This window comes from Neoarius graeffei, chromosome 5, assembly GCF_027579695.1.
Source record: "Neoarius graeffei isolate fNeoGra1 chromosome 5, fNeoGra1.pri, whole genome shotgun sequence".
Taxonomy (NCBI): domain Eukaryota; kingdom Metazoa; phylum Chordata; class Actinopteri; order Siluriformes; family Ariidae; genus Neoarius; species Neoarius graeffei.
The window spans coordinates 3157501-3185335 of record NC_083573.1 but is presented as its reverse complement, the minus strand read 5'-3'; the positions used below and the strand labels follow the sequence as shown (position 1 = coordinate 3185335).

The following is a 27835-nucleotide window of genomic DNA, read 5'->3' as shown; positions in this document are numbered from 1 at the left end:
CAATACTCAAGTCTTCCCAGACCTGAGACTCACCACCGGTTGCAGTTTAAAGTTATAATCAGAACTATTGGTTCATCTATTGGTTCTCCATAGATGAATCTAGAATGGTTCTCCAAGAGGGACAATCCTGAAGAGCTGTTTACTTTTTCCAGAATGTACACTTTGGTCATTTGGTTTTAAAACATCAAAACTCTGGAGGTTAAATCTAGTTCTAAGGTTTGCCCCAGTCTGAGAAACCTTAAATATTTCTTGTTGAAACTTTGGCATAAAAGTTCTCTGGAGAATGTTCACCATTAGGGTGCATCAGTTGCCCCCTAAAAATGAAAAGTTCCTCCGATCATGATGCATTTTTGTTTTTATGTTCCTTTTGGTAAGAAAACACACTGGGTGAAATATTTTGACAAAATTCAAAAGTTTAATGGTGGCACCAGGAGCTCAAAGTTATGGAAAAAGCTGCTATTTTATGACTTTTATGACAAAATTTCAATCACTTTTCATGAAACATTATAGCACCTTATAGAGTATACCAAATATCTTAGATACACATTTTTAGTACATATTCTAAATATATTATCAAGCACAGTTTGAGTTTTAGCTGCTCACTGAATCATTGTTCAACTACTTTTAAACAATACAAATGTATTATGAATCACATTAATGCTTCTCAATCCCTTGCAAAGGTTCTTAACATGATCTCTGGGCCACAAGAAATCTATAAATGGAGTCCAACATTGTGATTCAAACCTTACGCGAAAACATAAAACAAGCGTTTTTTGGCAAAAAAAAATGAACCTCATGGTGCCACCATTAGACTTTGAATATGGTCAAAAAAATTTACAGGATGTCTTTATTGGTGAAAAGGAACACCCAAACAAAAGTGCATCAGATTTTATGAAAGTGAGGGCAACTGATGCACCCTATTCACCATTCGTGAATTCTCCCTGAGGGAAAAACTGAAGAATCATCCACCACTTCTTGAGTGTACACTTTGGCCATTTCCTTTACAAACATGGAGTTGTTGTTTTGTTTTTTGTTCTCTCCAATTTGAGATCCCTTAAGAATACTTTGTCAAGACTTTGATGTCTGGTTCTACATAGAACCTTCAAGGGTTTTCTCTGAGGGAAAAACTGAAGAATTGTCCACCACTTCTAGAGTGTACATCTTGGTCATTTCCTTTACAAACATCAAGACCAAGAAGGTAAGATCTAGTTTTTTGGTTTTCCCCAATTTGACAACCCTTAAGAATACTTTGTAAAACCTTTGATGGGTGGATCTACATTGAACCTTCAAGGGTTCTCCCTGAGGGAAAAACTGAAGAATCAGTCACCACTTCTCAAGTGTACATCTTGGCCACATCCTTGACAAACATCAAGGCCAAGGAGGTTAGATGGAGACCCCCTAAGGATACTTTGTAGAACCTTTGATTTCTGGTCCTACATCAAACTTCAAGGGTTCTCACTAAAGGACAAACCAAAGACTTCATTTCTTCTCGAGTGGCCATTTCCGTAAACCATATCAAAATCCTGGAGATTATGACTCACTCTTTGGGTCTCCTCAACGTGAGAACTCTTTTTTTTTTTTTTTTGTAGAACCTGACAACACAGTTTCTTATGGTTTTGAGGAAGCTCTGAACGTTCACAAGAGATTGGTAGATCTTTCCTGTGTAGAAACTTCTGAGAAACTTGAATAGCATCCAGACCACTGCCTTTAAACCCCTCCCAAAAAAAAAAAATCAAGGATAGCAAATGAGGATGCAGAATAAAAGAGGAAAGATCTTTTTGTCTGAGCTCAACTCAGCAATGTTCCTGAGTATTCCCATGAAACTGAGAGTTCTGTTTATTTACTTAAGCGAAGCGAGGCAAGATATTTTAAGAAGGCCATCAGGAACTGGGGGTCACACCACCCTGACAGAGTTTTACAGGTTTGTTTTTTTTTCTGCACCTTTAAAAAAACAACTTTAAGATATTTGACTGTTATTGACTGAATGTTCTGCACTGTTGGGGGAAAAATATGACTTGGAACAAGGATAAATTTGCTGAGAAGACTGGGTTTTTTCAGTTTCCTTTAAAAGGTCAGTCCACTGTAAAATAAACAAATTGCTTTAATAAACACAGACACACACACAGCATGTGCTGTACTCTCCATCACTCCGTCTGCCAAATATTTATTGATTTTCATGCATATTTATTTCAGCGCAGGTCCTCAGAGATTTCCAAGGAATTGATGTTTTGTGGTTTCTGAACTGGAAAAGCCAGACTGCTGTTGCTTTCAGCCAGGAACCAGAACGACCCCATGGCCAAAGCTCTTTGTCTTCCTTTGAATTCCAGCATGGTGGCTTTGGGGTTGTTCTCTCTGCCTGATTTTATCTCAGATAACGTCTCAGCACCTGAGGATGCAGGAAGCTGCTGGTCGCCCTGAACCCAGAGCCGTCATTCCATCAACTGAGATCACTCATCTGTGATAAGAGTGCTGTGGTCCAACTCCTCATTTTTGGAAACATACATATTTTTTTACATCCCCGACTGTTATACAAAGAAGATGACATCTCATTTCTCTTGCTTATCAGTTCCAGGAGATCCAGAATTCCAGCAGTTGTTGGAAAAGAACTTCTCCGAACAAGTGATCAGAGATGAGAATGCGTTCCTGCGTTTGACAAAATGAACCAAACTCCATATGAAGTTTACAAAATGACAAATGCAGGCGGCCCTGAAAGCAGAAAACTCCAGGATGAATATAGTTGGAGGTACGCACATGGAGGAAGGATTTAATACTGAAAATTTCACACACATCGGTATTCAGACCACAGAACTCACTGCAGATGTTTGTCCAAAACAGAGGCGTGTCCGAGTTACACAGGAGTCGGACCTTCGACTATTATGGATTTTTCTTTACATCGGAGGAGATGCATTTTAATCCGAGATGTATTTTTTTTTAAAGGATAAAACAATGAGTTTTCTTCAACTTGAGTCAAGTCGAAGCAAAGCAAAGCATGAAGGACAAACAAGTGATTTTAATCAGTCAAATGACGAGCTCAGAAAATCTATTCAAGCAGCTGCATAACCTGACTCCGAACACAAGGAACTTTCCTTGTGTAAATATCAACGTAAATTTTGGACTTAAAATGTCTGAATCTGATTCGAAGTCAGTTATAAAAATCGCAAGTTCTTTGACGACAAAAAGGTTTCATTACTTTTGAGCCCAAACTGTTCCAATTTCTGGTCCACGCCATAAATACCTGAAGGCGAGACGGCCTTTTGATTTTATAAAGTCGGTGAAATGTAGTTCCGTCTGAAATGTGGTGATTGTGATATCTGTTTATTTCTGTAATATCTCACAAAATATCAGGCCATTCTGTGGCTGGGAAGTTATTTAATTTGAGGGGATTAAAGCAAATAATGTGCATGAAATCGCTCGCTTGGCGCAGTCAAGCAGACAGAGGAAGTCCGTGTGCGCATGCGCAGGTTTTCCTTCTTCTTCTTCTTCTTTTGGGTTTTACAGTAGCTGGCATCCACAGTGCTGCATTACTGCCATCTACAGGTTTCCCTTTGAGCGTGCACTGACAGTTCCATCATTCTGTCGCTAAACGAACAGCTGATCACACCGAGGTGCTCGCTGAGCGCCCATATTTATTAGTTTGGTCCTGCGTTTCCTTTCCTTCGTATATAACACAACGTCTTTTCTTCTCGCTTTCTTTCCATTACTGTAGTTGGTCTTTCACATTTCATTTGCACACTCACGCCGTCCATTTTTCTCTCCTGTTTCAAATTTGTATCCCACAATGCCTTGCGTGAACAGGGAAAGCCCACCATGTGATGCAGGACGTAGTATCTTGTATTGGGTCATGGTGAAGCAGGAAAAAATAGCGGAGGGTTTAGGGCCACGTGGAGATAAATTCATTAATTGTTCTATTTTAAACAAAATAATAAAATTGGAAGTCTGTGATTCAAATTCAGTAGCTTTCGGTCACTAAACAAAAATAATTGGGTGTCTGGAAAAAATTTTTTATGACCGACACTTGAAAAATCTGGAAGGCAGTACAGCTTTAATGTGGCCTTAAACACAGATTGTAAAGGTGTTTCGATTGAAATCTTTCTGATGTGATGAATAATTTCAGTGCTAATGTGTTAGCAGGTGTCATATTTCTGTTATTCTGCTGAGAAGTTGGCAGTTTTGTGCTCTGCCGAAGGACATTATTTTTGCTAGTGCAGTTATAATAGTATTTACGTGAAGGAAAAAAATGGAACTCTCTCAAACATAAGTGGTGACAGTCAGGTTTCAGTGATAGCACTGAAAAAAAACCCACCCATGACCAATGGTTTCCTAAAAGCAGCTTCCCCTGCTGATGAGGAATCCAATTACTTTCATCAATGGGTCTTGAATTGGTGCATGAAGACAAGAGAGATAAAACTGTTCATTCTGGATGGAACGTCTTTCCTCTGGATGGACAAACTGGAGAACCCCTGAGCATGCTAGATCCATAGAATCTTTGTTTGGTCATATTCATCCTCTAAAGTTCTGTATAAATGCAAAGCAAGATGGATCATGGGAAGATTTTTTCATTGTTGTCATGGAATGATCATTTTGTTCCTTCGGCTTTGAAGGTCCAAAGCAGTTCCACTTGAAGTGGCCACCTCTCAGAACAATGATTGCTGGAGGGAATCTCCAGGGTTTTGCACGGTGTTTGGTGCAGTTATTTAATGGAGCAGCACAAAGTTGGTTTCATTCAGCCATCCAAGGACTGATGTGAGGAGGTGAGTATGGACTGATCTTACCATCAGAAGCCTTTTCCTTTTCTTCAGTTCCTTCACGGAGTCTGATGTGAAGAAACAAACGTCAATCAGACTTGTAGAACAATCAGATATATGGAGGAACGACTCCTACCAAACATTCGTTGATAAAAAAAACAAGGCAAATGAGATTCTTGATGTTTCTTCAAGCAAAAGAAGGCATTCAGTGAAGAGTGTGTGTGCTGGAAATTTGTCGTTCAGCACCAGGGTGTTTTATCAGGATGGAAGATTGTGTGGCTTGCAATACCACCTACTGACCGAGTGATTTATGGCATCGAAGAAGTCTGAGTTGATCTACGGCGAATTAAAGGGTTCCACTGAAGGTTGTTATCTGGGAAAGAAACCCTCATCTAGTGCACACACACTCTCTGTTGAAAACGTGTCAGCCAGCATTTGATTTATGGCGTGCCATATCAGAAGGTGGAAACGGGAAACGCCCAGGGACTGGGTCTGAGGTATGAACATCTTTCAGTAGGAGGCACACGAAGAATAAATGAAGTCCCTGAGTTACGCTGAGATGGTTCGCATCATTATCGAGCGTCCTGGGCCATGTTTGCACGCTGCGTACGAAATCCTGATGATTCTGTCAAAGCAACACGAGTTAATCTTGCCAGCTAAGCATCTCGGCCTTGTGTTGAGGAGTCATTTCGATGAAATTAGCTTCAGTGTTCCTCAGAAATGACAAGTAAAATAAGTTGTGTTTTCTCTCCATATATATATTTCTGTGTGGATGAAATCTGAGCTGGAGACGTTTCGATTTATTTCCCAGGAGCTAGCATACGCACAGCCCTCACATCTTTAACGTTATTCATGCCGTGACTCATGATGCTTTTCCAAATTATCACTCAACCTTTGTGACTGTCATCATCGAGCTCACCTGTGAGAATTATTACGACAACTTTGTCATATGAGCAGGAAGGACGGGACACTCGTCAGCGTGTTGAGAATCAACGTTTAACCCTCCAGACCTCTGAGCAGAAAATATTGAGCTTCCATTTCGCTCTCATCACCGTTACACCACAGTCGAGTCCTGGATTCTGATTGGTCGATGTTGATTAATTTACCGGACGAGATGCTCTGACAGGTTTCCATCAATGCGCTCATTCTAATACGTTATCATTTCTATAGTAACGGCTCATTTGTGTTGTAGACGCCATATTAATCACAAACGGATTGTGATCAGGTTTGCATTAATGGAAGGAGTCTCCAGTGTCAGACGGAAAGCATCTGGGAACTTTACGTTTCCTGATCTTCAGGACGGAGGAGTTTTGCAGAAAGTGATGTTCGTGGAGTTAGAGTTTTGTTTTTTTTTTTGCACAGATCTGGCAACCCGGCATGTCACAGTCAGACTCATTGGATTCAGCTTTAAAACAAAGTGTGTTTCAAAAGCTGACATTTCAACTCGACTCCGAACCTGATTTATAATTTGCACCTTAAACCCTTAAAGCAACTCGGTGTCTCCAGATGATCATTATTCTTGCTGCACTTCAGAAGCTCTTCCATGAATCTGAAATGCAAATGTAATGTTAATAAGGCTGTGGGTTCAAACCTGAAAGTGTCCCATCATATCAGGGGTCACCAACAAATTGGACTAAACCTCCTGAGTAAACAGCCCTGGATGCCTCATTAGGAGTCCAGCAGGTTCACGCTGGCAGATGAAACGGATCAACTGCAGCTTGATGTCGCTTGGTGAAAACGCAGGAAGTGTTCAAACCTTCCAAACGTCCTGTGATTTCCTAATTATTCTCATTTTCCAGCCGCCATTTGCATCTCGTTATCGTCAGAGGTTGTTTGTTCAAATGGAGGAAAAGGAAAAGGACAGAAGGTTCTGTCAGTGGTCACGGTTCGAGCTGAGAGGATGGAACTTCAGAGGTTCGTTTGGAACAATGAACCGTTTCTGAAAAATGTGTCCAAGTGTAAAAATGTTTTTTTTTTTAAATCTATATAAGCAAACATTTAAGTTTATAATCAGCTAAAAATAAGAAAAAAATAAGGTAATCCAAATGTAATTAAGTTTTAATTTAGTTTAATTAATAATATGAGAGGAGTGTATCAGAGCTTTGGGGGACAACATCAGAAACAAAGAAAATTACATCTCTGTCATCTTTAAGATAAAAGTTAAACCGAGGAAAAAAAATCACAGAAATTAAAATAAATTATGATAAACGCACTGTATATTTAAAGCCAAATCTGAATTAATTTAATTTCATGAGACCATTTCGTCCCTTCATGAAAAAATTAATTTTTTACTCAAAAGGACGACAAAATAACAGTTATTCCACAAAATCGAGTCGTACATGAGCTGATAGTCGACGAGGTGCGTAGCACCGAGTTGTCTATAATCCACGTATGACGAGATTGAGTGGAATGACTGTTTTATTCTATCCACATTCACTGGATTTTGAGAAACAGAGCATTTTAATTTTTTTCTGCAAATTCGATAAATAAAAACTTTATACAAAACGTCCAACAAAATCATTTCCGCTTAGAATGTAAACAAACCGGTGAAATGACAGGAGCAGTTTGTGAAAAATGTGATAATTCTTGAAAAAGTAAAAAAGATACATTCTCACCATCAAATACTTTCATTCCATATTTTGTTGCTTTTTTTGTATTTTCTGGGGTTTTCTTCTTCTTCAGGGTTTTTTGGTGGTTGGCAAACCAACTTAAATGTGCATTACTGCCACCAACTGGGCTGGAGTGTGGAACAGGAGCTAATGGGGGAGGGGCCATTTTCTTTTAAATACTTGATAATTTGGAGGGGGGTTGTTTTCGAGTAGAGTTTTTATTTCATTCTTAGTTGGTTGAGTAGCACGCTCCGCCACTTTGTTTTTCTCTACTCATGGTATATGAGCTGATATCCTAGTAGTCGTCTAGCCAATCAGAGTGCGTGATTGCTCATATCCAGTGAATGTGGAGGGAATAACTTTGAATATCCGCTGATCAGACAGAACATTAAAAACATTTACAGGTGAAGTGAATCACTTGATTTTCTCGTTAGAGTGGCACCTGTCATGTGGATTTTGTATTTAGTAGCAAGTGAACACTGGGTTCTCAAAGTTGACGTGAAGGAAGCAGGAAAAATGGGCAAGTGTGGGGATTTGAGTGATTTTGATAAGGGCTAAATTGTGATGTTTAGACGACTGGGTCTGAGCATCTCCAAAACTGCAGGTCTCATGGGATGTTCCTGGTGTGCAGTGGTGAGTACCTGACAAAAGTGGTCCAAGGATCCAAAGGACAACCGGTGACAGGGTCATGGCTGCATGTAGGGAGCGAAGGCTCATCCACACGGTCCGATCCAACAGAAGAGCTACTGCAGCACAAACTGCTGAAAATGTTCATACTGGTGATGATGGAAAGGAGTCAGAAGACACAGTGAATCAGTGTGAATGGAGCTGCAGATCAGTCAGAGAGCCCATGCTGACTCCTGGACACCACTGAAAGACCTACAATGGAAACATGAGCATCAGAACTGGACTGTAATGGAAGAAGGTGGCGTGGTCTGAGGAATCACGTGTTTTTACATGACATGGATGCCCAGGTCCATGTGCTTCACTGTACCCCTTACCATGGCACCAGGATGCACTCTGAGAAGAAGGTGAGCCAGTGAAGGAAGGCAGTGTGATGCTCTGGACAATGTTCTCCTGGGGAACCTTGGGTCCTGGCCTTCATGTGGACTTGGACATGGACCACCGACCTCAAAATTCTTCCAGACCAAGTTCACCCCTTCGTGGATGCAGGATGATACTCCCTGACACACTGCAGAAACTCTTCAGTCACATGACCCAGAGCTCGAGGTGTTGACTCCACCTCCAAATTCCTCAGATCTCAACCCGATCAAGTATCTGTGGGATGTGATGGACAAACAAGTCCGATCAATGGAGGCTCCGCGCACAACGTACAGGACTGAAAGGATACTACAAATCCCACAGCACCTTCAGGGGTGTTGAGGAGTCGAGGCCTCGAGGGTCAGAGCTGTTTTAGCAGCACGAGGGACCGATGGTGTATCAGGCAGGTTCATGTTCTCGCTGATTGGTGTGTATCATTCAGATAAAACCAAATAAACTGAAAACAGTCAATGATTATGGAAAATATATAATTAATATAAAACAAGAAAAAGGAAAAAAGACATTAATCAATGATGTAAAAATGCATTTTAAATAAAGTTGTGAATATTTTCATGTTTGCAAATGAATTCTTGCAAACATGTTTTGACAGGAAGTGGACCAGAAGAGAAATCAAATCAAACTCCACGTGAAGAAGTTCACAGGGAGAAAAAATGCTTTTTTGAAATAATAGCATTTCAATTAAACACTGCACTAATCCCCAAACCGACGCGTCCTGTGAGAGGAAACAGGATGCGGGAATCCTGCAGGATTACATGAGCGTGAGCGAATTATCAGCATCGTTTCCATCTGATACACAAACAGATTAAAGGAGATGAAGATTTCCACTCAGTCAGAGGAGCAGCTCAGGGGCTGAAAACCTCCAGGACTTCAGTGAAAACCTTCACACATTTCAATTATTTATCCTGCAGACAGAAGGAGCAGAAAACTCGCTTCAGTTCAGCCCTCTGAGGGCTTTTGGGTCCTGGAGCAAACCACGAACCACCACGTTAAAACAAACAAACAAAACCAAACCACGTTCATTTCGGCTCTGAAGATCTTGACAACAAAATGACGCATTAAATTGGATTACACAGAGAGTGATCAAACAGGAAAAAGTAGAAATGAAACCAGTGATCCAAAAAGGTGCAAAAATAAAAATTCTGAGACAATGTTTTTTTTTTTTAAAGAGGAAATAAGAAAAAAATTAAAAGAACAAAGAAAAAGAAGCAAATTTAAGAAATCAAAGTAATTTAAAAAATTTAAGGAAAAAATGGAAAAATGAAAGAACAAGAAGAAAATTTAAGAAATCAAAGCAATTTGGAAAATTTAATTTAAGAAAAAAAGGAAAAAATTAAAGAACAAAGAAAAGAGAAAATTTAAGAAATCAAAGTAATTTGAAAAATTTAAGGAAAAAGGAAAAAAATTAAACAAAGAAAAAAAGAAAATTTAAGATAGTAATTTAAACAATTTTATTTAAGAAAAAAGGAAATCGAATAAGAACATTTCAGGAACATTTTTACAAGAAATTAAAAAATTATATTTAAGAAACACAAAAAGTAAAATAAAGAAAACATCGGAAATAATGATAGCGATATAACTCCGGTAAATATCAATAAACATGGATAAAACAAGACATTAAAAAAATTATTTCAGAAATATTCAATTAAAAATAGTAAAACTAAAGGTGAAATTGTACCATATTTTAAATTCATCTTAAATACTACTGGCCCTTTTGCACTACCCTTTTTCAGCTCACTTCAGCTCGCTTCAGCTCACTTCAGCCCGACACGGCTCGCGTTTCGACTACCAAAAACCAGCACGACTCGGCTCGCTTCAGCCCTGCTTAGCCCCTAAAACTCGCACGGTTTTGGAGTGGGGCTGAAGCGAGCCAAACCGAGTCGAGTGAGGCTGGGGGCGTGAGCAGACACTCCCCTGTGCACTGATTGGTGAGGAGGAGTGTCCTCACATGCCCACACACGCCCCCACGAGCACGCTGGGATCTGTAAACACCGTAAACCCGGAAGAAGAATAATTACTTATTACGAGAATTTCAGAAGCCTTATGCGCCTCGCCTCATCTATACGCTCTTGCCAGTATCTGTTGGCGTTGTCGGTGACAACAAGCCACAGCACCAAGACCAGCAACACTAACGACTCCATGTCCTCCATGTTTATTGTTTACTATTCGGGTCGTGAGACTACCGCTTAAAAGATCACTGATGTCACTGTTTGCGCCGCCTAACGACATCACCTGACGTCCACCCACTTTCGCTAACTCCACCCAATGTGTCCACCCACTTCCAGCCAGCACGGTTCAGCGCGGTTGTAGTCGAAATGCAACTCCAACAGCCCCGCTCAGCTCGACTCAGCACGGCACGGCTCAGCCCGACTCAGCCGCGTTTGTAGTGGAAAAGCGGCATATGAGACCAGTGCGATCATGGAATCAAAAAGAAGTTCACATTTTTTTTCCTCAAACTCAATGTTGTAAGATAATCATTTTATTTTATCTCCTGATTAAACCGAGTTCTGAAGCTGGAAAGTGAGAAATCCAGACGACGATCATCTCGAACGTTTCCTCAGAACGATCCTGAGTGACCCGCTGCTGAAGTTACAGAGCAGGTGACGTTCGCTCGCTTGGCGAATCTCATCAGAGAACGAAGCTGAGTGTGTAACAAGAACGAAACGACTCATCTTCACACTGCTGAATTAATTTATTTCATCTGTTTTTAACTCGCTCGCTTTTGAAGAGATGCCGATCTCGTCACGTTTTCAGTTAAAATCCGTCTCAGAGTTTCTACGCTGTACAGAGAAACGTTCCGATTCTCTTTATTTCACACACAGTTTACGTTTCCAGTTTATCTTCCTGTATTTAAACATTCGGTCTTTACAGTTAAATCAGTGCCACAGGTCGAGAATGCCATTAACACATCATTAGCATAATTAACCCACTGTTATCGTCATGATACTGTGAGCTCGTTACTTCTCACATTAGCAGCAGTGGATACAGTTCAGGAGGAAATTAATCGATTAACGAATGAGAAAGTAAACGATCACTGAAATGACGTGGTGATGGGAAACTCAGCTTCAACAAGGATCTGAAAATAAAGTAAAAAATTAACCAGTTAAAGACACGCAAGCTCAAAGTGAATTTTAAAAACTTTTTAAAAAAAAATTAGAAACCCCCCCCCGATATTTCAATAAATATTCAGAAAAAAATGTCAGAAGTTATTCATGGTGGCTGTGGTGATTCAAACAGATGATAAAATATCAGAAAATATTCAGACAAAAGAACAGAGAATTCAAGGAAAATTTTTAAAATTATGAACTAAATTAAAGTGTAAAGCGAAATTCAAAATTTTAAAAGTAATTTTAAAAAGTATGAGTACATTCAGGGAAAATGAAAATGAATAAACTGAATACATATATATATATATATAATATATATATATATATATATATATATATATATATATATATATATATATATATATATATATATATTTTTTTTTTTTTTTAATTAATGAACTATTTCGGGAAAAGAAAGTGATCAGAAATAATTTCAGGCAATAAGGGAAAAAACAGATTTTAAAAATAAGTAAGCATTACGAAATAATCAGGAAAAGGTAACAAATATGAAGAAAATGTTAAGGGGAGTCATGTTAAGAAAAATAATGATTTTTTAAAATGAAGGAAATATTTATAAAAGGGAAAATTAAGGTAAAAATTTATTAAACAAAATCAGTATTAAAAATTATTTTTTTTAAATTATTGCAAATGATCATTATTCATCAAATATATTTATAATTATTTAGATTTTATTACTATTTTAAAAATTAATAATGTTAATTAATGACTATTTTATTTCCTAATTTTGTAATTATAATTAATTTATTGATATTATTATTGATAAACTCTGGATTTTATTCAATATTTATCACCAATCACCTCATGAGTGTTTTCCTGAACCTGCCTCGTTCTCTGAGGACTTTCAAGTTGAACATCCAGCCAGCATGGAGTTGAATTTAATCTCCTGTCCCTCACGTGTGCAGCCAGATGTGGCTAATTCACACCACGCCAAAACGCTAAACGCCACCGGAAATTCAAAAGGGTCACGGATCACTGAAATCTGTCGACGTTTTGGCAATTTTGCACACGTGCGTGCGTATGTGAAATGTAAACGCAGATTCAGTAAGTCACCTGCCCTCAGCGGGTCCTCGGGGACGTGATGCGATGTGAATAAACATGTTGTTGATGTCGAAACACACCACAAACTTTTTCCTTCTCTGTCGATTGTTTTAATTTTAATGCCTCTACAGTCAGCATAACACACACACACACACGTCATGTTTCCGCAAACGCTCCACATAAACAGATTAAAAACCGTCGCCATGGTGGAGTTTGAATCAGGAGACACTTCTTGAACATGGAAGGAGTCTACAGCGCTTTGGCAGGCTGTAACTTTACATCTACATTCACGCTAGCTTGTAGGCATGACCTATCTCACATTTTCTTAAATTTGTTCCTGAGAACCAAGAATAGTGAGGCACAGTTTCTAAAGCTAAAAAGTTCAACACAAATCAAATAGTGTGAAATTCAGTCGTTAAAATTCCAGGTTACACATGATTTCATGCTAACATTGTTTCCAGATTAGATTAGCAAAGCAAGCTAACTGGGCTCGTGTATGACGTGCACTCACCAGAGACACCAACGATCTCTTTCAAGCTGTATTTTACTTCATAACATCTTTCGACACATTTAACATGAGATCATAGATCGAACTGCTGGAAAACAGTTTTTGTGGAAACTCGAGCTGCATCATGGGATCGGTCCGAAGATTCAGTCGAGACAATCATGGGCTTTTGTCGTTGTTGTTGCTTGACTGTGTCGTCCCTAATTTGCACAGAATTTTTTAAATCTCAGTCCAAATAATTCTCGTCATGATGAAATTCACATCGAAAATGAACAACTTCCTTACCTGCCTGTTGCTTTGTTGCAAAAATTGGTTGTATTTAAGAAATCTTAGCTCATTTTCAGCCTTTTATAACCAACGATAGATTATAAATCTTATTACAACAAACTTTACGGCAGTTTTAGCACAGAATTAACCACTTAAACAATCAGATTAAAAACATTTTAAACAGCCAACGATTTATCAGGAGATTCTTCAGGGGGAAAGTGGAACGCTACCAATTATTTTTGTATTAAAATTGTCCATTCTTATGTTTTAATTGTTCATGAAAACAAAAAGAGAAGAAAAAGTCAGCCATGTTGTTTCAAAATCAGTCATTTTTCCTTTCCTTTCATGACTTCAGACCAAAATAAAGGGTTTATCATCATAATGACTGGAATGTCAGCCATTTTGTTTTTGTCCAAAATGCTCCAATTTCATATCCAATTAAAATGCAGTGTCACCTTCTATAAACTCGACTGGGATGTGATATATTACAAGACACACACACACACACACACACACACACACACACACACCGCCTCCATAAATAGAAAGAGAGTGAGTCTGATGTCCCGGCTGGTGTTGGTGAGCGTCCCACCGAGAGGTTCTCCATCACACTGATTGCTCGCTGAATTAAAGAAGCTGCTCGCTGCTCCATCGTCCGTCTTCTGTGGACACCGGCGGATGATGAAGCTTCCGCCGCTGCTGTGATTTATGAGCTAAACGCCGTCATATTCTGAAGAAAGGAGAAATCAGAAGAAGAAAAAAAGAGGAAAAATTACAGGCAGATATCAGAGGACATCAACCAACACTGTGATTCAGATCACAATCGCTTTTAAAGTATCAGGATCACAGCATCATTTCTAAAAATAAACATTTAAATCACCTTCAGTCCAGATAAATCAGTGTTGGGATCGATATTGCGAGAAACTATCATTGATATCAATACTGCAATCAATTGTTGTGATATCAAGATTGCAATAAACTATTACGGTATTAATATTACAATAAACTCTTGTTGATATCAATCCTGCAATAAGTTGCTGCGATATTGAGATTGTGATAATGTATTGTTGCAAAATCAACATTTTGATAAGCTATTGTTGATATTGCGATAAATTGTTCCGATATCGAGACTGCGATAAATTGGTGCAATATCAATATTGCGATAAGCTATTGTTGATACCAATATTATGATAAATTGTTGCAACATTGAGATTGCAATAAATCCTTGTTGCAAAATTGATAATGCGATAAATTGTTGCAATATCAAGATTGCTATAAGCTATTGTTGATACCAATTTTGCAATAAATCGTTGTGATATCGAGATTGCAATAAATTGCTGTAATATCAAGATTGCGATAAATTGTTGCAATATCGAGATTGCGATAAATCCTTTCTGCAAAATTGATATTGCGATAAATTGTTGCAATATCAAAATTGCGATAAATTTGCTGCAATATTGAGATTGCAATAAATCCTTGTTGCAAAATCAATATTGTGATAAATCCTTGTTGCAATATCAAGATTGTGATAAATTGCTGTGATATCGAGACTGCAATAAATTGTTGCGATACTGAGATTGTGATAAATCCTTCTTGCAAAATCAACATTGTGATAAATTGTTGAGATCAAGATTGCAATAAATTGTTGCAATATCAAGATTCTGATAAATTGCTGCCAAATCAAGATTACAATAAATTGCTGTGATAGAGATTGCGAAAAATTATAATATCGAAATTGAGATAAATTGTTGTGATATTGAGATTGAAATAAATCCTTGTTGCGAAAATCAATATTGTAATAAATTGTGGTGAGATCAAGATTGTGATAAATCCTTGTTGCGAAATTGATATCGCAATAAATTGCTGCGATATCGAGATTATGATAAATTATTGCTGTGGCATCAATATTGTGCCAAATTATTGCCGATATCAACATTACAATAAATGGCTGTAATACTGCAATAAGTTGTTGTTATTAATACTGCGATATCGATATTGCGATAAGTTTTTCTTCTTATATCAACATTGCAATATGTTGTTGATATCAATATCGTAATAAATTATTGTTCATATTGATATTGTGATGAATCGTGTGATCAAGATTGCAATAAATTATTGCTGTGTTATCGATACTGCAATACATTATTGGGGATATTGTTATAAATTATGGCGATAGTATCAGGATTGTGAAAATGTAATCAGGTATCAAAATCACGATAAATTATTGTTGATACTGATATTGCGATAAAGCATTGTTGTGATCTCAAATTTACAATAAATTAATATTGAAGTACCGAGACTGCAGTAACTGACGTCCTGTAACATGTTTCCACCAGGTTAACTGGGAGGAAAGACGTTTTCAAACTCACACAAACGGATCGATTCTTCCACATCAGTGGGTGAGTTCTGGGGCGACGCTGGTGTAAAATTTAATTTGAGGATTTTATCACGGTGAATGTGTCAAAATGTTTTCTATGAACCCAGGATGTGCTGTTTAAAGCAAATCAGTTGACACACGTTGTGTTGAATTCTGTGAACAAATACTCGGGTTGTGTTCATTTTTAAAAGACAATAAATAAATAAATAAATTCCTGTGTAATCTGGCAAACAGTGACACAACCAGAGTGTGACGGTTTAATAATGTGAAATTTACATTGTGTAATTACAAATATTTATTACTGTTCCACCTTGACGATGTTAAAAATGTATTTTTATTGACAATTAAGATGATCTTTTGAATGTAATCCAGCTGTTTTGAAGGCAGTTTGTTCGCAAACCTTTATCCCGTGATGTCGATCATCCTCAAGCACCAAGATACGTTAATATCATATCCACTGAGCTCTGTATGCAATCTGGAGAGCTCAGAGCCTATTCCCCGCTGTAGAGACGAGTAAAGCCATCTGGCCGCCATTTTGCCACTCACATCACGTGTATGTGGTTTGTGTGTTAAAGCGTTGTATCCAGTCAAATTTGCCCCAAGAAAAGTATCTCCTGACTTTTCCCCCCTTTCATTCCCTCATTTTTTCCACTTTACCCCATTCCTTACTTATCTTTATAGTGCTCCGCTTCACTGTTATTGTTTTTCCTTTTCCAGTCCAGTCTCTGATCTTTTTTTTTTGAACAGCTCTTTTACGACTGTAATTATTTTTCTGTTTTTCTCTGATCCGGTGTACCTTTCTCTTTGTATAGTTCTTCCTTTCTGTCTACAGTGGATATAAAAGTGTACACACCCCGTTAATATGATAGGCTTTTCTGATGTAAAAAAAAAAAAGAGACCATGATAAATAATTTCAAAACTTTTCCCACCTTTAATGTGACCTACAGTGGTGCTTGAAATTTGTGAACCCTTTAGAATTTTCTATATTTCTGCAGAAATATGATCAAAAACATCAGATTTTCACACAAGTCCTAAAAGTAGATAAAGAGAACCCAGTTAAACAAATGAGACAAAAATATTATACTTGGTCATTTATTTATTGAGAAAAATGATCCAATATTACATATCTGTGAGTGGCAAAAGTATGTGAACCTTTGCTTTCAGTGTCTGGTGTGACCCCCTTGTGCAGCAATAACTGCAACTCAACGTTTGCGGTAACTGTCGATCAGTCCTGCACACCGGCTTGGAGGAATTTTAGCCCGTTCCTCCGTACAGAACAGCTTCAACTCTGGGATGTTGGTGGGTTTCCTCACATGAACTGCTCGCTTCAGGTCCTTCCACAACATTTCAATTGGATTAAGGTCAGGACTTTGACTTGGCCATTCCAAAACATTAACTTTATTCTTCTTTAACCATTCTTTGGTAGAATGACTTGTGTGCTTAGGGTCGTTGTCTTGCTGCATGACTCATCTTCTCTTGAGGTTCAGTTCATGGACAGATGTCCTGACATTTTCCTTTAGAATTCGCTGGTATAATTCAGAATTTATTGTTCCATCAATGATGGCAAGCCGTCCTGGCCCAGATGCAGCAAAACAGGCCCAAACCATGATACTACCACCACCATGTTTCACAGATGGGATAAGGTTCTTATGCTGGAATGCAGTGTTTTCCTTTCTCCAAATATAATGCTTCTCATTTAAACCAAAAATTTCTATTTTGATCTCATCCATCCACAAAACATTTTTCCAATAGCCTTCTGGCTTGTCCACATGATCTTTAGCAAACTGCAGATGAGCAGCAATGTTCTTTTGGAGAGCAGTGGCTTTCTCCTTGCAACCCTGCCATGCACACCATTGGTGTTCAGTGTTCTCCTGATGGTGGACTCATGAACATTAACCTTAGCCAATGTGAGAGAGGCCTTCAGTTGCTTAGAAGTTACCCTGGGGTCCTTTGTGACCTCGCCGACTATTACACACCTTGCTCTTGGAGTGATCTTTGTTGGTTGACCACTCCTGGGGAGGGTAACAGTGGTCTTTAATCTCCTCCATTTGTGCACAATCTGTCTGACTGTGGATTGGTGGAGTCCAAACTCTTTAGAGATGGTTTTGTAATCTTTTCCAGCCTGATGAGCATCAACAACGCTTTTTCTGAGGTCCTCAGAAATCTCCTTTGTTCGTGCCATGATACACTTCCACAAACATGTGTTGTGAAGATCAGACTTTGATAGATCCCTGTTCTTTAAATAAAACAGGGTGCCCACTCACACCTGATTGTCATCCCATTGATTGAAAACACCGGACTCTAATTTCACCTTCAAATTAACTGCTAATCCTAGAGGTTCACATACTTTTGCCACTCACAGATATGTAATATTGGATCCTTTTCCTCAATAAATAAATGACCAAGTATAATATTTTTGTCTCATTTGTTTAACTGGGTTCTCTTTATCTACTTTTAGGACTTGTGTGAAAATCTGATGATGTTTTGGGTCATATTTATGCAGAAATATAGAAAATTCTAAAGGGTTCACAAACTTTCAAGCACCACTGTATAACCTGTACAATTCAATTGAAAAACAAATCTGCTAAGAGGGAAAAAAATAAAATTAAAAAAACGTACAATAAGCTGGTTGCATAAGTGTGCACACCCTTAAACTAATACTTTGCTGAAGCACCTTTTGATTTAATTACAGCATTCAGTCTTTTTGGGTTGGAGTCTATCAGCCTGCCACATCTAGACTTGGCAATATTTGCCCACTCTTCCTTGCAAAAGCGCTCCAGATCTGTCAGATTGCGAGGGCGTGTCTTGTGCACAGCCCTCTTCAGGTCACCCCACAGATTTTCAATTGGATTTAGGTCTGGGCTCTGGCTGGGCCGTTCCAAAACTTTTTTGGGGTCATCGTCGTGCTGAAAGATGAAATTCATCTTCAGCTTTCTAGCAGACACCTGAAGGTTTTGGGCCAAAATTGACTGGTGTTTAGAACTGTTCATAATTCCCTTCAACTTGACTAAAGCCCCTGTTCCAGCTGAAGAAAAACAACTCCAAAACATGATGCTGCCACCACCATGCTTCACCGTGGGTATGGGGTTCTTTTGGTGATGGGCAGTGTTGTTTTTGCACCAAACATACCTTTTGGAATTGTGGCTGAAAAGTTCAACCTTGGTTTCATCACACCATAACACATTTTCCCACATGCTTTTGGGAGAGTTGATGTATTTTTTTTGTGAAATTTAACCAGGCCTGGATGTTTTTCTTTGACCCTACCTCATAGTCCAGACATATGGAGAATACGGGAGATTGTTGTCACATGTAGTACACAACCAGTACTTGCCAGAAATTCCTGTAGCTCCTTCAGTGTTGCTGTAGGCCTCTCGGCAGCCTCCCTGACCAGTTTTCATCTTGTCTTTTCATCAATTTTAGAGGGACGTCCAGTTCTCGGTAACGTCACTGTTGTCCCATATTTTCTCCACTTCTTGATGACGGTCTTCACTGTGCTCCATGGTATATCGAACACTGTGGAAATGTTTTTGTACCCTTCTCCTGACTGATACCTTTCAACAATGAGATCCCGCTGATGCTTTGTAAGCTCTCTGTGACCCGTGGCTTTTGCTGGAGGATGCAACGGAGTAAATGTCTGAACTTTATTTGGGGTTAATCAGAGTCATTTTAATTGATGGCAGGTGTAAACTCAAAAAGACTGAATGCTGTAATTAAATCAAAAGGTGCTTCAACAAAATATTAGTTTAAGGGTGCACACACTTATGCAACCAGCTTATTGCACATTTTTTTATTTTATATGTTTTTCCCCCCAAACAGATTTGTTTGTTTTTCAATTGAATTGTACAGGTTATAGGTCACATTAAAGGTGGGAAAAGTTTTGAAATTATTTATCGTGGTCTCGTTTTTTTTTTTACATCAGAAAAAACAAATCATTTTCACGGGGTGTGCACACTTTCTATATCCACTCTATCTATCTATCTATCTATCTATCTATCTATCTATCTATCTATCTATCTATCTATCTATCTATCTATCTATCTATCTATTATACCAACACAAAGGCTGGACAATACTTCCTTTCTGTTTAGGACAGTTGTTGAAACAGGATTATTTTCTCATGTTATTTGGCATTTTCACTTCATTTTTACAGTCATGTCTTAACAGTATTTATTGTTCACATAATTCACTGTCATTTTAGACACAAATGATTAAATTTTGATTCTTTTTCTTTTTAAGAGCACACAGTGTTTAACAAATGAGGGAACCTTTAATGTGGTAAACAAATGCAACGAGAAATCCAACTTGGCAAACAAATGCAACTTTTATCAGAATTATGAATGATGAATGATGTATGCAGTGGAAAATGAAATCATTCATGCCAATGCAAGATGAGTTTTGTTCACCGCTTGCGGAGTGTGGGTCCAGTCCAGTCATCTTCTCATTGAAGTATTTGGCAAGATGGTGCATCCGGCATCCATGCTGTCGGATGCTGGATTTCTCATTGCATTTGTTTACCACATGAAAGGTTCTCCCATTTGCTAAACACTGTGTGGTCTTCAAAAAAAAACATCAAAATTCAATCATTTGTGTCTGAAATGATGGTGAATCATATGACCAGTCAATACTGTTCAGACATGACTGTGAGAATGAAGTGACAATGGCAAATAACATGAGAAAATAATCATGTTTCAACAACTGCTCAAAATAGAAAGGAAGTATTGAACAGCCTTTGTGCTGGAATAATAGATAGATAGATAGATAGATAGATAGATAGATAGATAGATAGATAGATAGATAGATAGATAGATAGATAGATAGTAGCAACAAAGAAGAACTATATGAAAGAGAAAGACACACTGTATAAGAGAAAAACTGAAATAATCTCCGTCAGAATAATTAGAGTAGTAAAAGAGCCGTTCAAAAAAAAGATCAGAGACTGAACTGGAAAAGGAAAAAACAATAACAGTGAAGCGGAGCGCTATAAAGATATGTAAGGAATGGGGGTAAAGTTGAGAAAATAAGACGAGGTCATGAAAGGGGGGAAAAAGTCAGGAGATACTTTTCTTGGGGCAAATTTGACTGGATACGATGGTTTAACACACAAACCAAATCCACGTGATGAGAGTAATAAGATGGCGGCCAGATGGCTTCACTCGTCTCTACAGCAGGGAATAGGCTTGGAGCTCTCCAGATTGCATACAGAGCTCAGTGGTCGGATCACTCGGCACATATCAGCATCCTGGAGTTCCTGAACCTGTGAAAGTACAAAGACGCAGCAAAAACGACGCAGTCATGGTCACATGATCACATGTAGATGATCATTCATAGTAAATAGTCGCACGGACTAACAAACTATCAGCATGTCAGTGCTTTTCCCCCCCAAAAAAGAGAAACAAATAATGATATGTCCGCGTGAGCGTGAGCCCTGATTTAATTCCAGCACAGTAATTTGAGGTAAATGATGAAAAGAAACACGTCTGATTAAAAATCCTGTGCTGACGTTAATTCATGCAGAATGTGAAAACATTTGTGTTATGGTTCATTACGTGCAAAGATCTTATCGCAAACATAGCAGCAGCTCACCGTGTGAGGTTTTAATCTGTTTCTTAATTCAGAGTCGCTGGAGGTGACAATTACATCAGCTTCAGTGTGCTGATGTGGAGGAAACACACACACACACACACACACACACTTGTATTTCTAGCACTGTGGGGACTCGTTGACATGACACATTCCTTCGCCCCTTATGCTAACCTTAACCATCACAATGAAATGCCTCACTCTAACAGAACCCTAACTGAAACCTCATTCTAACCTCAACACTAAGATTAAATCTTAAGGCGACTCATTTTAGATTTTTCGGATCACGGATCCGCCGACGGCAGTTAAATACTACCACTAGAAAAATAAAAAGTTCTTTGCGTATTTTTATTTTTACCGCCGAAACGTACAAAAAGAAATGTAAAAAAAATAGTCACATATTTTTCTTGTAGCAGCACTGTATCCCTGGTACTAGGTCATATTTCTTTAAGTAAACCGTATTAGAATCGCAAATACAAACGACAATACGTGTTGTATATATCCACTTCAGCCGAGTCCGAAAACGAAACCATTTACGACATTGAGTATTGACTTGAATGTTTTTATGGTCTTTACGACCGCTTTACGACAGTGTCAACCTCGTGCTGACCATGGCTGACGCTGACAGCATGGATTCTGAGCTATCGCCTCAACTGTACGAAAGCATAAAGTGTGGTCAAGAAAAGTCTTTTCACTGTCTCACTAACCAAAACGTGGGCGATTTCGTCTCTCAAGCGTTGAAAGTAAACAATGAAAAGATCAAAACGATCTTTGGTTCTCAGAAAGAAGGTGGTGATGTAACGAGCGCGATGCCAAATATGCCTGCCATAACGTTAGTTCGCGATTTTGGCTGCAAGTATCTGACTGTGGAATTAGAAGAGGATGGAGCCGCAGAGAGTCCTATCGAATCAAGTAGCACGAACGGATCAGCCTTCGATGTGCTCATGAGAGCGCAACGGTCATATGACCACATACCTTCAGAGAAGTACCGGTAAGTACTGGAATGCTAGTCCGTGTTATAAACTTATACACAAGAACACACACACACACTATATATATGTGTGTGTGTGTGTGTGTGTGTATGTATGTATGTATGTATGTATGTACGTACAGTGGTGCTTGAAAGTTTGTGAACCCTTTAGAATTTTCTATATTTCTGCATAAATATGACCTAAAACATCATCAGATTTTCACACAAGTCCTAAAAGTAGATAAAGAGAACCCAGTTAAACAAATGAGACAAAAATATTATACTTGGTCATTTATTTATTGAGGAAAATAATCCAATATTACATATCTGTGAGTGGCAAAAGTATGTGACCCTTTGCTTTCAGTATCTGGTGTGACCCCCTTGTGCAGCAATAACTGCAACTAAACGTTTGCGGTAACTGTTGATCAGTCCTGCACACCGGCTTGGAGGAATTTTAGCCCGTTCCTCCGTATAGAACAGCTTCAACTCTGGGATGTTGGTGGGTTTCCTCACATGAACTGCTCGCTTCAGGTCCTTCCACAACATGCGTTCTTAGGGTCATTGTCTTGCTGCATGACCCACCTTCTCTTGAGATTCAGTTCATGGACAGATGTCCTGACATTTTCCTTTAGAATTCGCTGGTATAATTCAGAATTCATTGTTCCATCAATGATGGCAAACCATCCTGATGCAGATGCAGCAAAACAGGCCCAAACCATGATACTACCACCACCATGTTTCACAGATGGGATAAGGTTCTTATGCTGGAGTGCAGTGTTTTCCTTTCTCCAAACATAACGCTTCTCATTTAAACCAAAAAGTTCTATTTTGGTCTCATCTGTCCACAAAACATTTTTCCAATAGCCTCCTGGCTTGTCCGCATAATCTTTAGGAAACTGCAGATGAGCAGCAATGTTCTTTTTGGAGAGCAGTGGCTTTCTCCTTGCAACCCTGCCATGCACGCCATTGTTGTTCAGTGTTTTCCTGATGGTGGACTTATGAACATTAACATTAGCCAATGTGAGAGAGGCCTTCAGTTGCTTAGAAGTTACCCTGGGGTCCTTTGTGACCTCGCTGACTATTACACGCCTTGCTCTTGGAGTGATCTTTGTTGGTCGACCACTCCTGGGGAGGGTAACAATGGTCTTGAATTTCCTCTATTTGTACACAATCTGTCTGTCTGTGGATTGGTGGAGTCCAAACTCTTTAAAGATGGTTTTGTAACCTTTTCCAGCCTGATGAGCATCAACAACACTTTTTCTGAGGTCCTCAGAAATCTCCTTTGTTCTTGCCATGATACACTTCCACAAACATGTGTTGTGAAGATCAGACTTTGATAGATCCCTGTTCTTTAAATAAAACAGGGTGCCCACTCACACCTGATTGTCATCCCATTAATTGAAAACAACTGACTCTAATTTCACCTTCAAATTAACTGCTAATCCTAGAGGTTCACATACTTTTGCCACTCACAGATATGTAATATTGGATCATTTTCCTCAATAACTAAATGACCAAGTATAATATTTTTGTCTCATTTGTTTAACTGGGTTCTCTTTATCTACTTTTAGGACTTGTGTGAAAATCTGATGATGTTTTAGGTCATATTTATGCAGAAATATAGAAAATTCTAACCCTAACCCTCAGACAGCCCTTTGAAGCAGTGAGGACCAGCCAAAATGTCCTCACTTTGCTGGTAAAAAACATATTCCGGTCCTCAATACGTACCAAGTACAAATACACACAGAGCATGAGAGTAATGTGAACAACGAGTGTATAAAAGCTTCTGAGGCTTTCCGATAATTGCGTAGCGTATTTTACACTCTGATACTTTTATTCGTTATATCCGCAAAAGAGTCCAGGGTATTTAACAAAAGAACAATAATATTTATGTTATCGTGCAAAGTCTAAACGTTGTCGGTAAACTTAGTTACGTACAGCTTTACCTCGGACTGTTACAAAGCGCTGACCCTGGAAACCTCCACCGTATCAACCATGACGCACGTTTTTAGCGAGATGTTACCATAGAAGCGATAGATAATGTATTAGAACGACTATAGACCTGCGATCTGTGGCTGCGCGACTGTCAGAGCTGCCGCGATTGGAAATCAATCAACACCTCAGCACTCTGACCAATCAGAACGTGGTACCATGAGAGTAAGATACACGTGTCATAGTGATGTAGCGTCACACACATCCTGAGACGCCGAGTGAAACAGCTGGAAGCCAGATGCAGAATCAAACATGCGGAAAGTACATTATGTAAATTCGATGACAATTTGACAAATGAGCCGACAACAGATGAGAACACGGTCTGAGGAAATATAACGCAGTGTGCTCACACTCAGCCCGAGGAGTGAAATAATGAGGAACAATGATGAAGAACCAATAGAGTTCTATTTCTCAAAAAAAATTCAGCTGGTCTTCATGAAGTCCAAACCCACTGAATTCTCATCAACTGAGATGTGTAAAGAAATGTTCAAACTGTGTGTGTGTGTGTGTGTGTGTGTGTGTGTGTGTGTGTGTGTGTGTGTGTGTGTGTGTGTGTGTAAATAAATATACAGACTGTTCTGTGGAGTGTGTACACTCTTCTTGGTTCTTTATTTGTCCCTCTATGGAAACCACTGAAGGTTTGAAGGTTCTTTGGAGAACAGAGTGTTTTGTCGGTCTTTATTATTTTTTTTGGAACATATACACCCTTATTTATCCAATGAACGCATAATTAACCCTTTAAGAACCATTTACGTTTCCTTCAGCTGTCTCTCTATCTCTCATAGAACCCTGAAAAATTCTACAAGTTCCAAACAGAACCCCTTTTGGAAGCCAAAATGCTTAAGTATTCACCGAACCCTGAAACAACCATTCTTCATTCATGAAGACTGTCCTCTTCTAGAAAAGCCTCAGACTGGCTTTGATTGGGAACCTGAACATTTCGAGATAAATTCCTACACAAGAGAGTTTCCCGACATGCACAAGGTTCCAAACAGAACCCTTTTTGGTCGTAAAGCAACATGAACTGCAACTGTAAAGAATGCTTTCTCTTCTTGAAAAGTCTCCAGGCTGAATGTCGAACCCTGACATGTTTCGATGTGGAACCCAATAACAGAGTGATTCTCGATCAGAAATGTTCCTTGAGGATTCTAAGAACCCTGAAAGAACTCTCGAAGAGAACTTTTTTTTTAACTTGGCGAGTAAAGTCTCAAGAAAATTTAAAACCCTTCCAGATTCTACATTTGTCCCTCTTTCAGAAAGTCAGAACCTTTAATGATACAACTGACTGTTAAAAAAACATGAAAAGACGCTGATTATATTATATTTATTAAATAAGAATATGTACTTTTTATCCATTTAAAGTTACCTTTAAAGCGAGACGGCCTTTCGATTGCATAAAATCACTGAAATGTAGTTCCGTCTGAAATGTGGTGATTGTGATATCTGTTCATTTCTGTAATATCTCACAAAATATCAGGCCATGCTGTGGCTGGGAAGTTGTTTAATTTGAGGGGATTAAAGCAAATAATGTGCATGAAATCGCTCGCTTGGCGCAGTCAAGCAGACAGAGGAAGTCCGTGTGCACATGCGCAGGTTTACCTTCTTCTTCTTTTGGGTTTTACGGCAGCTGGCATCCACAGTGTCGCATTACTGCCATCTACAGGTTTACCTTTGAGCGTGCACTGACAGTTCCATCATTCTGTCACTAAACGAACAGCTGATCACACCGAGGTGCTCGCTGAGCGCCCATATTTATTAGTTTGGTCCTGCGTTTCCTTTCCTTCGTATAGAACATAACGTCTTTTCTTCTCGCTTTCTTTCCGTTACTGTAGTCGCTCTTTCACGTTTCATTCGCACACTCACGTCCTCCATTTTTCTCTCCTGTTTCAAATTTGTATCCCACAATGCCTTGTGTGAACAGGGAAAGCCCACCATGTGATGCAGGACGTAGTATCTTGTATTGGGTCATGGTGAAGCAGGAAAAAATAGCGGAGAATTTAGGGCCATGTGGAGATAAATTCAATAATTGTTCTATTTTCAAAAACCTGATAAAATTGGAAGTCTGTGATTCGAATTCAGTAGCTTTCGGTCACTAAACAAAAATAATTGGGTGTGGGGAAAATTCTTTTTATGACCCACACTTGAAAAAATCTGAAAGGCAGTACAGCTTTAATGTAAAATGCCATGAAACAGGACTCTGTTCTCAGGAATGTTTATGTATGAGAAAAAAATTTATAGAAAACTGATCAATACCTTGTGACCAATCAGAATGCAGAATGTAACAGGACAGTGCATGAGGTCAGTTCATCACAAACAGCCATTTTGGATTTTCTTTAAATAAAAAAAATAAATAAATAATAAAAATAAATCTCGGTGAATTAAATTCTGTCTCCTCTCACTAACGCAGTTGTTAAATTCTGAAATAAAACTTGTAAAAGTCTTGTGAGTGTTTTTTTTTTCATTCATCTCACTGTGTTGTTGTTGTTGTGTGTTTTTTTTTTTTGTTCAGACAAATCAGATTATTTTTAGCGAAGCTGCCGAGGTGAACTGATGCAACTGTGTGCAAATCCCTGAAGCCCTGATGACCGCTTTTTTGAGGGCGTTCATGTCTCCAGCCAGCTGAGCATGATGGGTTCTGACAAGACCAACCTCCAAACACACACACGGCTGGAGGCTGGTCATTGAATATTCTACTCTTCTGTACTACAAACTCATTTCTTCGCCATTTTCGAACCCTTGAGGCTTATTCCTGTTGTTCCTCTGCATTGACCCCAACAAACAAGTTTCCTTCATCAGAAAAAGTTCCACAAGGAACTGCTTTTCTCCACTATGAACTCTGAAATCATCCAAAGAACCCATAAAGAACCCTTTCCTCTAAGATTCCTCATTGTTTTCGAGTTGTCTCTCTTGGGGGAACCCTTAAAGATACTACAGTGAACTCGACAACAAATTGTGGAAACCTTTGAGGAAGCTCAGAACCCTGAAAAGAACCTTGAAAGAACTCTTGAAGAACCCTTTTTTTTTTACTCTCTAAATGTTGAACCTATAAGAATCATTTGTGTTGCCCCTCTTGGGGGAACCCTTCAAAATTCCATGTAGAGCCCAACAATAAAAAATGTGATTCCTCCATGAGAAATGGTTTCATGGAGAACTGTTTTCAGAGGTCAAAGAATCTTCTACACTCTAAAGTTTATGCAGAACCCCAAAACAAAGTGGTTGTCTTTCTTGGGGAAAACATTAAAGATCCTCTACAGAAAACGTTTTCAGACAAGAACAGGTTCCGGGTTGAAACCTTGTAGGAGGGTAAGAACACTTAATTACCCACAGAACCTCGAAAGATCTCTTGAAGAACCCTTTTTACTTTGAGAAAACCATGTCAGCATGCAAAAAAGTACAATTTAACACACCATTTTATTTATTTATTTATTTATTGCCATGTGGATTGGCAGTTTAAACAGAAAAGCGATGGAATGCTTTGTGAAGCTCCGCCTCCTCCGGCACATATTTTGAAGCAACTTTAGCAAGAAAGTCAGCGTTATCAAGAAGAGTGCTCTACATCTATCAA

The 27835-nt window shown here is 38.7% G+C and overlaps 1 long non-coding RNA gene across 1 annotated transcript in view; it reads right to left on the bottom strand.

Moving 5' to 3' along the window:
* Positions 1–12253: 12253 nt before the first annotated feature.
* LOC132886393 (uncharacterized) overlaps positions 12254–27835 on the bottom strand; it is a 127970-nt gene continuing 112388 nt past the window's right edge. The window contains exon 7 of the long non-coding RNA XR_009654692.1: positions 12254–14081. This is a non-coding gene — a long non-coding RNA (uncharacterized LOC132886393). The remainder of the gene's footprint in view (positions 14082–27835) is intronic.